Source organism: Anser cygnoides, chromosome 8, assembly GCF_040182565.1.
Source record: "Anser cygnoides isolate HZ-2024a breed goose chromosome 8, Taihu_goose_T2T_genome, whole genome shotgun sequence".
Taxonomy (NCBI): Eukaryota; Metazoa; Chordata; class Aves; order Anseriformes; family Anatidae; genus Anser; species Anser cygnoides.
Genome location: NC_089880.1, coordinates 25,371,186 through 25,384,369, shown reverse-complemented (window position 1 = coordinate 25,384,369; position 13,184 = coordinate 25,371,186). Strand labels below are relative to the sequence as shown.

Here is a 13,184-nt window from a genome sequence, read left to right as displayed (position 1 = left end):
TCAGCTCACCTTCCCATCTGCTCAGCTCTGCCAGTGCTGTCTGCCTCAACATCCTGCTCTGCTGTTTATCTAAAAACACGGGCATTCACGAGACCCAGTCAGGCCTTTTGAGAAGGCCCAGTCTTTCAAGGATGCCTTCAGCTAAGCTGGTAAAGACTGTTTAGAGATGACACAGTATTTCATTGGAAAGAGGAAATTTTGGAGGCCAGACAAGTCTGACTGTTAGAAATTAATTCATAGCTGCTGGTAGAGGAGACACAAAGGTGATAATCCATGGTGGGGAAAAGGAAATTCATTATATTTAATTTTATCTGTTATAAATGTGTTAGTAAATCATATGTACTTCTCACTCCTGTGGCCAATGTCTTGGTATAGGGTAAAAGCTCTTATTGAATGCTCTTTGGGAAAGGGGCTTCCTAGGGATTCATGCAGCAGAAAAACACCTAATGAATTTCTGTTACAACTGCAACAATATCACAGTAGAAGAAAGCTCTGTCTAGGAATTTTTCATATAGGGGTTTGAAGGACTTCCTAGAAGGAGGACATTTAAAGGTTATGAAGGAATCCTCATAGTCAATGTCCACAATTTATCATGTTAATAATTAAACCTTATAAGCATAACAGTCTCAGATGAACAACAGGAACCATGCTAACAACACTGATCAGCAAGATCTCTCAATGCCCTGCATTATATTCTTCTGTAATGCAAGTTGTTCTAGGTTTACTTCCAAGTGTCAAAGCCTTCTACAGGACTGGATGCCTATGTCTAGACTGCCTCTCACACGGAGACATCTCTCATCTGTGCTCACAAGTACCTTAAAGGTGTGGTGTCCCCATGTGCTCACAGGGTGCTCCCTGGTGCATCGACCCTTTGGAAGTTTTTGTTGGAATAGTAATTGAGGAAATCGCAAGACTGCATTATTTATGGAGATCATCTGGTCTCACAGTTCACTATGCAATATGGAAACAACATGTAGCTGGATATCAAAGGCCATGACAGCTGCAGAGGGCCACATCTTTTTCCAATATCACTGCTTTGAGGGGGGGAAAACGTCTCCTCTCTGAGCTCTTCTGGATCACTGATTTGACTCAGAGCCTGCAAATCAAAAGGTATCAGTGAATGGTTTGTGAGTTATTTTGTGAACAAAGTACAGATCATTAAAACCAAGTTCCCTTCTGTTTCTAATCACTTCTCCCTTAATTTAATCCCTTTCCAGTACGAGAAAATACAGAATGAGTGAATGGCAGAGTCTACAGAGCGGTGGCCATGAAGGTGAGACACAGAACAGTTGATTCTGGTCAGTCTTGGACTAGACTCAAGGCTAACTGTCACTGACAAAATGCAGGTAGGTTTGAACTCAGCACATTCCTTAGTGTGTAGAGAACGTGATTAAAAATGGTAGGAGTAATGCATATCTGAAGAAATGCAACGATCTGATTTGAATCGCATCAGTCTCTAATTTGCTGTTTCTAAATATGATCACTGGAAAAAGCAGTAAACTTGGCAATTAGCTTGTGTTGCCCATGGCAAAGAAGCCGCACCCTTGAGATGCATCATCTGGAGTTCTGCTGTCTTCATAGTTTGAGTCCACACAGTACAAAGGCAAGGCCTGGCAAGTTGATGAGAAAGTAAAGGAAGGCCCACGGCATACCCAAAAGGGCCACAACCCTGCCTAAATTTCTAAGCATATCCATTTCATTGAAAGAGCAACAAAAAGAGAGTCACTCGTATCTCAGGCAATTCTGAGAAGACAGTTTCAAAGAGGTCCTCTATTCCATAGCACTGGTAAACCAGGCCAAAATTTACTTCAGGTTTTTATTTTTCTTCCATTTTGGCAGCTTTCTTATCCATAAAGAGATACGGACAAAATTTGTGTACGTTGCTGTAAAGCAGACAGAAGACATGCTGTCCCTTTTGTTTGCTTATTCCTTCCGGACTATGTCAAAAAAAGATATGGAACTTATTACTTTGCAAATTCTTCCCTGAAAAAGTACTTGACTGTTGCTGGAATATGACTGCTTGGCTTCGTAGGCTGTCAGTTCTGATTTAGCAGTTCTGTGCTCTCTGTTCTGTTCTGTGATCTAAGCAAAGGGAGCAGCAGTAAACGTGGTAGCACATATACAATGAAGCTGATACTGGCATTAGGATGGAATCACATTCCACATACTGAAGTCTGTCTGACTTCTTGGTAGAGGAATTATTAGAAAAAGAAAGAATTGCTACTCATCCACCTTTATTTCTGTACCTCTGTTCTCATCACAGATAATTGTGCCCTGGTGGGTATTTTTCAGTGCTTTGTTTATCTCAAAGTCTGCAAAGAGAAGTTTTCCACTTCTCTGAGACTTCTCCACTGGACATATCTCACTGTTAAGTTATCCTACATCACTACAGTTTCTTTTCTTTAACTGCACTGATTCTACTTCCTCTGACAATGTGAAATAATTCTTTTCTTATAGGATTTTTATTTTACATCTCATATGTGGAGGAGGAGTTGCATGCATGTGCCATCCCATCTTCATTCAGTGTTTTTTTAGGACCTACCCAAAAACCATTAATGTTGATAGTGTCTTATTTCTATGTGGTATTTCTTAGCCACATTTATGTGCTCTTGGCCACACACCATGCAACGGCAGTGGTGAATGCATTATAAGACATAGACAGAGATAGAAGCAGAAGGATTAAAAAATAAATGTGAAATGGAACTGTAGATAGATTTGACATCCCAACATTTCCTTATACCTCAGCAGATGCATTTATTATTCGTACATTTCCAGCAGTGTAGAAAATGCCTTTTCCACATTCCCTGAATTGAAGGGAGGATAATTTGACTAGCAAGGAGGATCCCAACATAATTTCTAGAGATCAGACTTTCAGTTCTGAAACCTCCAAGCCATGAATATGTTGTGTGTCTACAGTCACCATGCCTATGAAACAGAACGTGTTGCCCTTGACCAACTTCAGATTGGATGTAAAGGCCATGTTATGGTCATCCAGTCTAGAAACAATGAAAGTTTCAATCAGTGATGTGTACAGTGCTAAAGGAGTCAGCAGTCAGTCTCAACAGGCTGGATGAGAAACAGATATTTCCGTCTAAAAAGAACTCTTTTGTGTTCAGACCCCTTGAGTTTCTCCAAGTTCTAGAGAGCTCAGACCTAAATCTGCTACAGTATATGTCCAACAGGTCTTCTTGCTAACCTCTGAGTGCTTTTGGATGGACAGGGCTAGCTTTGAAGCTGGCCAAAGTGTGAAAACTTTGCGAGAAGCAGGGCAGCTTCAAGCAGGAGTTAAATGCAGTTAATGGCAGCCCTTCTCCTGACAGCAGAATGGGACTAACCACCATTAGTCACACTTGCAGAACAATTAATACATTTTTCCTTTGCTAAACAAATGCAATTTGCAAGATTAAACCATATAAAAGGGTGGAGGGGGTTTAACACATGCCAGTTGTTTTTAATTTCTCTGTCTCCAGATGGCAGCAAGTACAGAATGAGGCTGTGTTTCTTGGTGTGAACATGAATCTCCATCTGCAGCCTCTGTATGCCACAAAGCCTGTGACTCATTCAACTGCTCTGCGCTGGCTGGGCTACTGCTGGGTTTGCATAACAATGTTCTCTCAGGACTGGGTCCTCAAATGCTCCATCAGACAGGCCCAGATATGCATGTGATTAAGTCAGGAGAAAGCAGATCTAAGCACAGTAGGGATCTTGAACAAAATCTGACAAAAGCCTCCGAGTTCAGGATGCAGTTTCACTTCCTGAAAGCCTATCTGCCCCTCAAATTATTAGAAAAATACCCAACACATCCACCTGACCTGCCACCTTCTGAAGTTTTGAAACCTCCTCACCTGCAAGAGGGATGGTTTCATACCAGTAGAACCACCAGATATAGGTAGTGATATAACAGCTCTTCTAACGCATTTCCCAATGCTCTATGTAGTGAAACAGCACATAACCATGATGTCAGGGTGCAAGGCTCTATTCATACAGGTTTCTCTCACTTCCATAGTAGCAGTTTGGACACCTGTCTCTGTGTATATGTTGGTGAACTCTGCTGAAGTCTCACAGTGGAAGGAATCAAATATCATCTGGTGCCTGTGGGAATTCATGCTCTGGTCGGTTTTACAAGGCTCTGAATATGTAAGACTGAATTTATAGAGTTTTCTTATTGCTGTTTTCTCAGCATAGTGGCTCCCTCTGTAAGCAGGAACCCAAGCAAGCAACTAGAGCATTAGAAGTTATTGTATTTATTTGGTTCTGAAGTCATCAAGAAACTGTGAGGCAGAAAAAAAGTATCCTCTCAGGAGACAGAGAAATTAGACTTCAAGTCAGTGCTACAACCAGCTGCTTTAAAAGCCCCCAAAAGAACTTAACTACTTCAAAATGATTCGGTTGATGAAACTGCACCATATGAATTAGTTGGTGGAATTAAGACAAGAACGACGATGAAGGATGGAGTGGCCGTATCAGCTCAGCTCTAAATGTTCAGCTGAAAAAGGGAGGGCAGGCAAGACAGATCATGGATGCCTGTGATTTCCAAGCGATCCATGAATGTTTATTGGGACGTCATGTCTCTGACCCAGGAGTGGGATGCTAGCCAATCCATATTAAAAGATACTCTTATACTCCTAGCACAGTTTTGCGGTGAGCAGAATATGCTGCATATATATTTTATGTTTCAGGTTGCAGGGCTCTGTGTGGGAGTTTTATATAATGTCGTTCAATATTTATTTGGTTAAGCTTTACAATTATGATCCTCAGAGAAAATGATTCTCAGATGCTGGATCCTGGCTGCATAATTTGAGTGAGATTATGCACACACACAGAGACAACCTCTTACTCGTACACAACGGCCACTCTATCATGCACTCTTCTCCAGCCCTCCACTTCTGAACATTTCCAATGACATGTTTATCCTCACAGCCACCACATGGGTAAAGCAGTGACACTCTCCCCATGACAGACTGATAAGCAGACACGTTGACCTAGCTGCAGACAGTGCCTACCACTGAATGTCACCCTGGGGGCTCTGTGGTTGGTGAAGAAAGACTGGTATGGCCAGAAGGTGTCAAAGCCCGCTGAAGACCTGATCTGCCTGTGGAAGGCAGAACCTACCAAGAACCTCCCTGCAGGACCAGTAAAGCACAAAAGTGTCAGCAGCTGATGTCAACATAACTATGCCCAGACACAGTTAAAGTCACCACAATACGTGAATTTGTTTTCTGGGCTTCTTTGCATCATCGCAATGGTGTTCAATGGGAAAAGCCTCCAGTGTTGTGCTTCACCCCACTGTCTCTTCCATGCAGAATTCTGATTTCTGAGCTCTTCATAAATTATTTAAACAAAATTAAATTAATAAAGAAGTCTATGCTTGTACTTCTTCCTCCCATATATAAATGTACCCAGATTTATACCTCTCTTTTATATCTCTTCCTTATCATTGTGGGTGCATGCACAATAAAACTAGGGCTTAAGAGATTAAACTGAGTATGGGCTTGCCTTGATGCATGGTAGTTGAATCAGCTCGGGTGAATGATGAGACAAATGTGTGCCACACAGACCACTAAAACTCCAGTGGCATGGAACAAGCCCAGGCAGGCAAGCATGTGGGTCTAGGCACACTAGTGAGAACAATAATGTCTTTACCGTTCACATGTAATCAAAGCAGCCAAAGATCTGTCAGCACAGTAGTTCTCATTAAGCACGAGCATTTGCCAATGGTGAGTGGAACCTGGCATTTCCCAGACAGAAGTATGTGTGCAGACAGTGTGTCCTGCACACACACACTCAGCCTGAGGTTTCTGGGAAATGTCAAGCCATACTTGGTGCAGGCCCTTAAGACCAACATGTTTGGCTTGCACAGGGCTTACTGAACACTTCCAGGAAGCACAGAGCTGTGGACACTAGAAATGGTTGGAATTTTCAGGTGTAATGGGGGTACAATTCACAGATTACCTTTGAAAACTGAACAGTAGCTCTCTGCTCTTCTTTCTGGATAAAGAAATCCTAAGCAAATATCAAAAATTCTCCAGTTCCAAGACCAAGTGTGAAGTAGAAAACAAGGGCATGTCTATGACAAGACAATTGTAAAGTTACCTTAAGCAATTGCACAGACGCTAGGGATGGGGAAAAGAAAAGTTAGACACTAATCACAACTATGTTGTGTTACATTTCCTCCTGCATTCCCATGTGGATAGGAGGGAAAAGAAATCAAATACCCTGAAGTTGAGTTTAGGTCATCGGGACTCTTCAGGGTTAATAGGAACCGGTATTTCTGAGATGCCAGGGAAAACTATTTCAGACCTATCAACTCTGCCAAAAGGAGCAAAATCAATCAAACATTTGAGTTCCTGTGTAGGAAGTAAAAATAATTATTCTGTTATTTATTACTGTAAAAAAGTTTCATTTCAGCCAAAATGTCTGAAAAAAAAAAGCATTCAAATTTTATGCATTTGTGGCTGTAGGAGGATTTGAGTTGGACGGTTTAAATGAGTCCCTGTGTGTGTGTATAAATGTCACAACACGCCAAATAAACAAGGGTCTGAGGAGTCTGAATAGGACTGCATTTGAACTTGGGGAAAATTCAGATTCATGGCCTGGTTGTACTTTGGCACAGCAAACTGAGCAAAAGCCCTTACCCAAACACACCCAGGATTGTGAAAAGTTCAGTCCTGCATCCAGTCTCCGCTTCCATGTCTGTTGCTGCTCTAAGCAAGCATGAAATGGACCACATTGGCTTCTTGTGTGTCACAGATGGACTAACATTTTCTGATTCAATTTGGCAGTACTTCGTGTGGCAGCTCCATAATGAGCTGTGTGTATAGCAGTGGTCAAAAGAAAAATTAAAGGAGTTTATTTTCCATTCCGAACTGAGTACTTCCTGAGAAAAACAAAGTCTTTTTGAACATTTTAATCTGCGTGGTGATCTGCATTGCTCTATTGGTAACATTTTGTATTGCTAAGAGAGAAGCCAGGAACTGATTCCCAATCTCATTTTTTCTTTCCTACGCTATTGGACATTGAGGGATACACTTCACTAGTGAAATTCAGCAGAAATCTGTAACTACAATCACTTGTTGAGATGCTATGCACATCCCAGCACATAGCAGTGTCCCCTCTGAATAATGACATCTCCTGTTTTTCTTGTAGGTCTTTTCCTGTAGGAGCATTGTTTTTGCAGGTAGAATACCTCGAGCTGCTGCTAGTGGCTTTCATCTTCTAACAAAGCAGTCTAGAAAATAATGGTTTCCCCACTAGTTAGCTGAACAGTCATATAGGTTAATAGAAAAATCATATTATAGCAACCAAATTCTGCCAAATGATTCAATAAACATGAGTGACAACACAACTTCCTGTTACTTCTATGGAGAGGTAACATGTAGATCTTCTGGGTATCATCCTTACTTCGTTAGATGGGACTTTGCCATGTAAACATTCAAAAAATGTGAGAGTCGCTCACTTTCCTCAGTTTTGGAAGGTCACTAGTCCAATAGTGAAGAAATCTTCCCTTAATGCAAGATTCAAAGAGAAGTTCCACATGAGATGGGTTCCCTAAGGATGGAAGGGCTCTTGACTTTTGGCTGCTGCTTTTGTAAGACATACCTAGAGAAGCCACAGTGAGCTATAAAGGAAACTTTACTGAAGAATGCTTTATAAGGCCCATTTTCACAAAGATGGCTACCTCCAAGGCTATGTAGTTGGAAGTGTTTATTCACCTTCCGGAAAACCATGGCTGTCTTGACAATCTGCTCCAGTTCTGCATGCAATGATCTTTTGGTTATGTTATGGGTGACCCTTTACACTGTGTTTAATGACTTTATGGGAAGCTGGGAAAACATCCAATCATTCATAGTTGAAATATTGCACTTTGGATTTGGTACCAGTACAAGCAACCTTGTACTTTATAAAACTAACTGGGAACTGGTCCCCCACCCCCTTTACTTTTCCAAGAACTACAGCCACCACAATAAAATAGCAGTAGAATTTATGATCATTTACAGTAAGTGGAGACAAAGCACTTCTGGTATCCCATCCCTGGTGCTAGCTATTTTGCTTAAAGCATTGAAAGTCCTATGAAGTGCTTCACGAACAATCTCATGTAAGTATCTACCAGGCCTTTTGAGCGTCTCGGACCTGTCCAGAAAGTCAGTCACAAAAACCTCTTCATGGTAACAAAATAAGACACATTACCTCAAATCAAGTCACCAAGAAAGGTGGCACTGCTGCCGCAAGGCCTATAAGGGTTCTCTCCTCTGGTGATTCTTTCACTTCTTTGCTATCAGGATGTTTTATAGAAGTCCCTCTTCATTGGTAAGGTTCTCTCACATATCCAGATGAACTCCTGACAGATGCAGAAGAAACTTTAAAGTAACCTGGACAGAGATGAAAGCGGGTGCTTTTTTTTTTTATTTCAGAAAGAACAGAGAGGGAGATCTTCCCAGCCTGAGTGATAGATCTGCAATTTGAGTTAAGACAAATACAGCTCCCAGCCCATCGCTCCAGTATCTGGACTGTTTTGAAAAGAAGATGTTATGTCTGTCAACCTGCCCAGAAATCCTTTAGCTGGCAAAAATAATCTGAAACCAAGACTGTCAAAAGCCAAAAAGGAATACTTTGCAAATGCTTCAAGGGTGCTGGGACTGGGGAGGGAAAGAGAATTCCTAGAAAACAGTTGGAAAAACAGGCTGGCCACTGATTGGTAACAAGAGCTTAATCTGCTGCAGTCAGACATAAATGCGTGGGTTCCCAGGGCTGTGTAACTTTTGGTCTTACTACATGTAAATTGGGATTGAGCAAGTAATATGGGTAAACCTGAAGTGCATGAGGGTGGCAAACTCCCCTGCGGTAGCTCCTGTACTTTCTGCAGTAGCATTTCAATGCAAGAGCTTCTATCTTAAGGACCTACCACATCAGAAATGTCTGGCTGGTTTGGTGTGTGAGTGGAGGAACTGGGAAGGTGCCATGACCCCAGAGAGCATCCACTGGGAAGCACACCAGCTTTCCCACATTCCCAGGGAGAACTTTTTATTTTTCCTGAGGCTCATAATCCCTTCTTGGTCTAACTAGGGGTGGCTAGCAAAAGTGTTAAAGGCTTGCCTTTGCCCTCTCAGAGGAAACAGGAGCAAGTGCTGGTAAAGGTGTTTCCTCTGAGATGTCTCCTCATCAGTGCAAAGCTACATACAGACAGGTTCATGCTGCTTGCAAAAGCACTGCCAGTGCTACCTAGGAGCAAGCAGTAGAGTTTAAACACATTTGACAGCTGCCTATAAGGCATGTCATTCATTTTATGAGTGACTGTAAAGCTGGAAGTTCAAAGACTGCCTGTGACAGTTTGTGGAACTAGAAAGACAGCATGTGGCAGTTCAATAAATTGTTTTGGGATTTTGTCTCCAATAACCATTTCCTTTAGATATTTATGGATAATGTGGCTTCTGTGCCACACACGTCACAGCTACAGCTCAGCACTGTCTGAATAATCCTTTTCTCTTAGTGGTGCTTTCCACCACCACTGCTCCAAGCACCCCATCACCAGCTGCTCTGGCAAGCATGGGGTGAGGAGCTTCACCATCAGTTATCCAAAAGTAAGGGAACTGAGGCACTGAGCAGTGAAGAGCCACAGGTCAGAAGGGGATCAAGAGCAGCGCTGGACCTGAAACACGAGCACTTCTTTCCCAGAATAGAAGGGTATGATTCAGGGTGTGGGAAGGTGGGAGGAATGAGTGAAAACAAAAAGGTCCCTTTACAGACTCAGAGCATCAGACCCTCAAATATAAGTGGCTGTCTCAATAAACCTGAAGTGAAGCACCTGAGGCCCTAGCTATTAACTTTACAAACATATTTTTGAAAAAGGAAGGTATAACCTGTAATGTTATATGTACTGAATATTTATTTATGTCTTACAAACACTGTCTGCTGTAGTACACACAATAGGAAAAAACTGCAATATATGTAGCAATAACAAGGTAGCAATAGCACCTTAAATTTGCAGAGAGTCTGAAATAGTAGCTCCAAATTGTTCCTTGCCCTCAGGACGTACATGTTATTGATTTTACCACTCAAAGCATAAGAAGAAGCCCATCATAAAGTTCTACACATGCTGCTGTCTGAGCCTTTGCTAAATTTACATAGTGAGGGGAAAGGGTGGAGTGCTTTCACTTTATTTTTTTTGAAGGAGGCTCAGCTTTCAAAACTTTGGCAAAAATTTAGTACTTAAATCATACCGTCTCTCCAATACACCATTACGAACTGACCAGGCGGGCTTTTTTTCCCCTCTGCATCTATGTGATTTTGTAGCCTTATGTCTGCTCTGCTAGTTCTGAGATCATTCTTTGAAAACTGTCATCATTAGTTTCACAGTTAAATAACCTGAAAGTGAAATGGAGTGGCCCAAACTGACTGATTTTAGTTTCCTCGTTTCTGCAAATGACCCACAAAATTCTGATTTGGGCTGACAAAACACAATTCTCTCTCTCCCTCCCCTAATTTCTCCTTGTGACCACTGGGGGGAAAAAAACAGTCCTTTGTGCATTTTTGACTGATAGGCTCACCTGCAAGTGACCTCATCTTTATATGGCTGATTTGAAAGCAACACATGTTTAATCCAGAAATGCTGTTTGTTCATGGTCCTTCTACAGTACAGAGAGATAGCTTTTGCTGACAATCTCTCTGCAAAAGCAAGCAACATCGCAGAAACTTGCTCTGACTGCTGCATAGACACACACGAGCTTGTAGATTTTTCTTGGCAAAACAAATCCATTGCTCCAAGAACACAGTAAAAACAGAAGTTTTACAACATATCAGAGGGCAGGAAAACAGAAAAAAAAAATCTTACACTTCTTGAGATTTTTTTTTTTCTTTAAGAACTCTTATTCAGAAAGCGTGCTATTGATTATGCATTTGCACATTATTCTTGCTTTAACCATTAAAAAAAAAAAGCTAAAACCTTCAACTTAAAGAAATAGCATGTCTACCACTTAAACTATCACCAGACTTAAGTGGACTTTTGTCTTAGTTTTGTCATAGAGAAAGCAATCCTCTGACCTTAAGAACACAGGGCAAATAAGCTTTCATTTTGGAAACCAAGGGCACTAGTAAAATTTCTCTCTTAAAAAACTCCCTTGTCCTAGCAGTGCCCTTCACAGTGAATCCTGCAGGTGAGCACACCCGGTCTCTTTCTGGATAATTTGTATGTAAATATTAGGGTTGGTTTCAAAACTAGAGAACACCTTGATAAGATGCTGTGATGAGAAGAAAAAGTACCAGACTAGTTTTGAATAATTTAGGTGACTGGACATTTTAACCTTCTCATGATATCCAAAGCATCCTCACAGGACAGGCAGACATCCCAAAGACCCACATTTATCTGAAGGGCAGCTGGAAGCCCAAGATATATCTTAAGGCAGTAGACAATTACAGTGAGATAACTGAACCCTACTGAGACCCACTGAGTATCACAGTCACAAAGTTAATTAAAAAACAGACCTGGTGAGAAGTCTGCTGAATTCCTTCCTGAGGAGATGGCAATTTCTCTCCCCTCCCTCTGGCCTTCAGTTTTCATTAGCGCTGCTCTGTGGAGCATCAAAACTGTCTTAAATGCTTCTCCTTCCCCCCTTCCCAAAAGACTGAGTTAGCAGCACAAAGGGGTGCCAAAAGTAGTGCCTTCATTATCAGGCTTCTTATAGCAAAAGGCTTTGTTAAGCAAAAACCTGCCCTGTCAACAATTTGCTAAACTACACCTGTGGTCAAGAGTGTGGTCAGGTGGTGAGGTCCTGGCGCAGTTAACCACCCATCAGCAGACACCTGTAGTGTCTTTTCAAAGGAGGCCTTTGTGGTACAAGATGCTGTGCACCGGGAAATGAAGATGAGTTTCAGGAGCACTGTAGAGAAGAAAGTCTTTCAGGGAGACTGTAGGGTTGTTGCAGCTCACATAACACAACAGCTGCACTTCAGTTACAGTTTTGTGATTTCATGACAGTGGTGTAGGACATACAGTAGAAGAAAACTCTTTGTCCTCGCTTACTCACAATGTAAATTTGAGATTCATCCAGCTTCTCGCTGAGGGACTTAGAACCATTTACAAAGGGATGAAAAAAATAGTGAAAACATTTCATTATTTTGTGAAATAAAATAGAAGTTAGGTGCTTAGACCAAAACCACAGTCCAAAAACTCTACAGGTTGATGTCTAGAACTTGCCAGTCTCCTCTTTAAATTTGGCAGTTTCCTTTACACCTGCAGTTTTGCTACAGCCCAAGACCATTTCTCTCTTGCCCTTTGGCCCCATCAGTTTTGGATTCCCTTCTGCAAAGCTTCAGCAGAAGGGGAGGGTGAACCACGGCAAGCTTAAGTTCTCCTGAAGAACCTGTTGGATGAAGAAGTGATTTGACCTTCAGGTGTTTTCTTTTAAATCAAAAAGAGAGCCCAGATGAGATTTATGGCAGAACAGAAATGAATGTCTCTCTCTTCTTCCATCAACTTTGTTTTCTTCCTCCTTCTCAATTCTGAACCAATACAGGAAGCACTTTCAGCAGGGTTAAGTACGCCAAGTGTAAGCTAGGTTGTGAGAAGATCTAACTTCTCATCCATGCATTAAGGAGAAAAATAACGTGGTTATTCTAAAACCTTTGAAGTGAAAAGCACTCCAAGCTTGCACTTTGGACATCCACCTGCTTCTATTAGCTGTAAAGAAAAAAAGCAGGTTTGCATAATGTATTTCCCTCCAAACTCTATTTGCCTAAATATGGTAAGTACTCTCTCTCTGTGATCTCTGCACACACCTCAAAGAGTCGCTGGAGCTGAAAACCTCTCACCAGTGATTGCACTTAATGACTCTTCTCTCATTTACACAATTCACTGTGTAAGGGTGTGAAACCATCTGCTTTTATTCCTTGGAGAGCTATTGAATTGATTGTCATGACAAGGATTCCTTGCCTATATTGTAACAAGAGAGGAGAAAAGACAAAAGAGGAGAAGCTACAATGAAAATGGTTACTCTACATGGGTCGTTATAACTTTCCATCTCTCCTGGTAATCCCTGTCTTCTCTAAGTAGACACAATCAGGGTGGCACCTAGCATGTTCCTCACTGTGCCCTCAGAACGTGATCGTGATCTAATGATCTCTGGAGTGATAGCCTTATCCCCCCATCAGTCCCAGGAAAAGGCTAAGCCCAGGAAACATGGGGAGGAGTC

The 13,184-nt window shown here is 41.7% G+C and overlaps 1 long non-coding RNA gene across 1 annotated transcript; it reads right to left on the bottom strand.

The window, feature by feature from the left end:
• Positions 1-823: 823 nt before the first annotated feature.
• Positions 824-11,869, bottom strand: LOC106033099 (uncharacterized). The gene is made up of 3 exons (XR_001205191.3): positions 11,479-11,869; positions 8,188-8,338; positions 824-1,096 (listed from the first exon to the last, which is right to left on the bottom strand). It is a non-coding gene; the product is annotated as an uncharacterized lncRNA (long non-coding RNA).
• Positions 11,870-13,184: the final 1,315 nt, after the last annotated feature.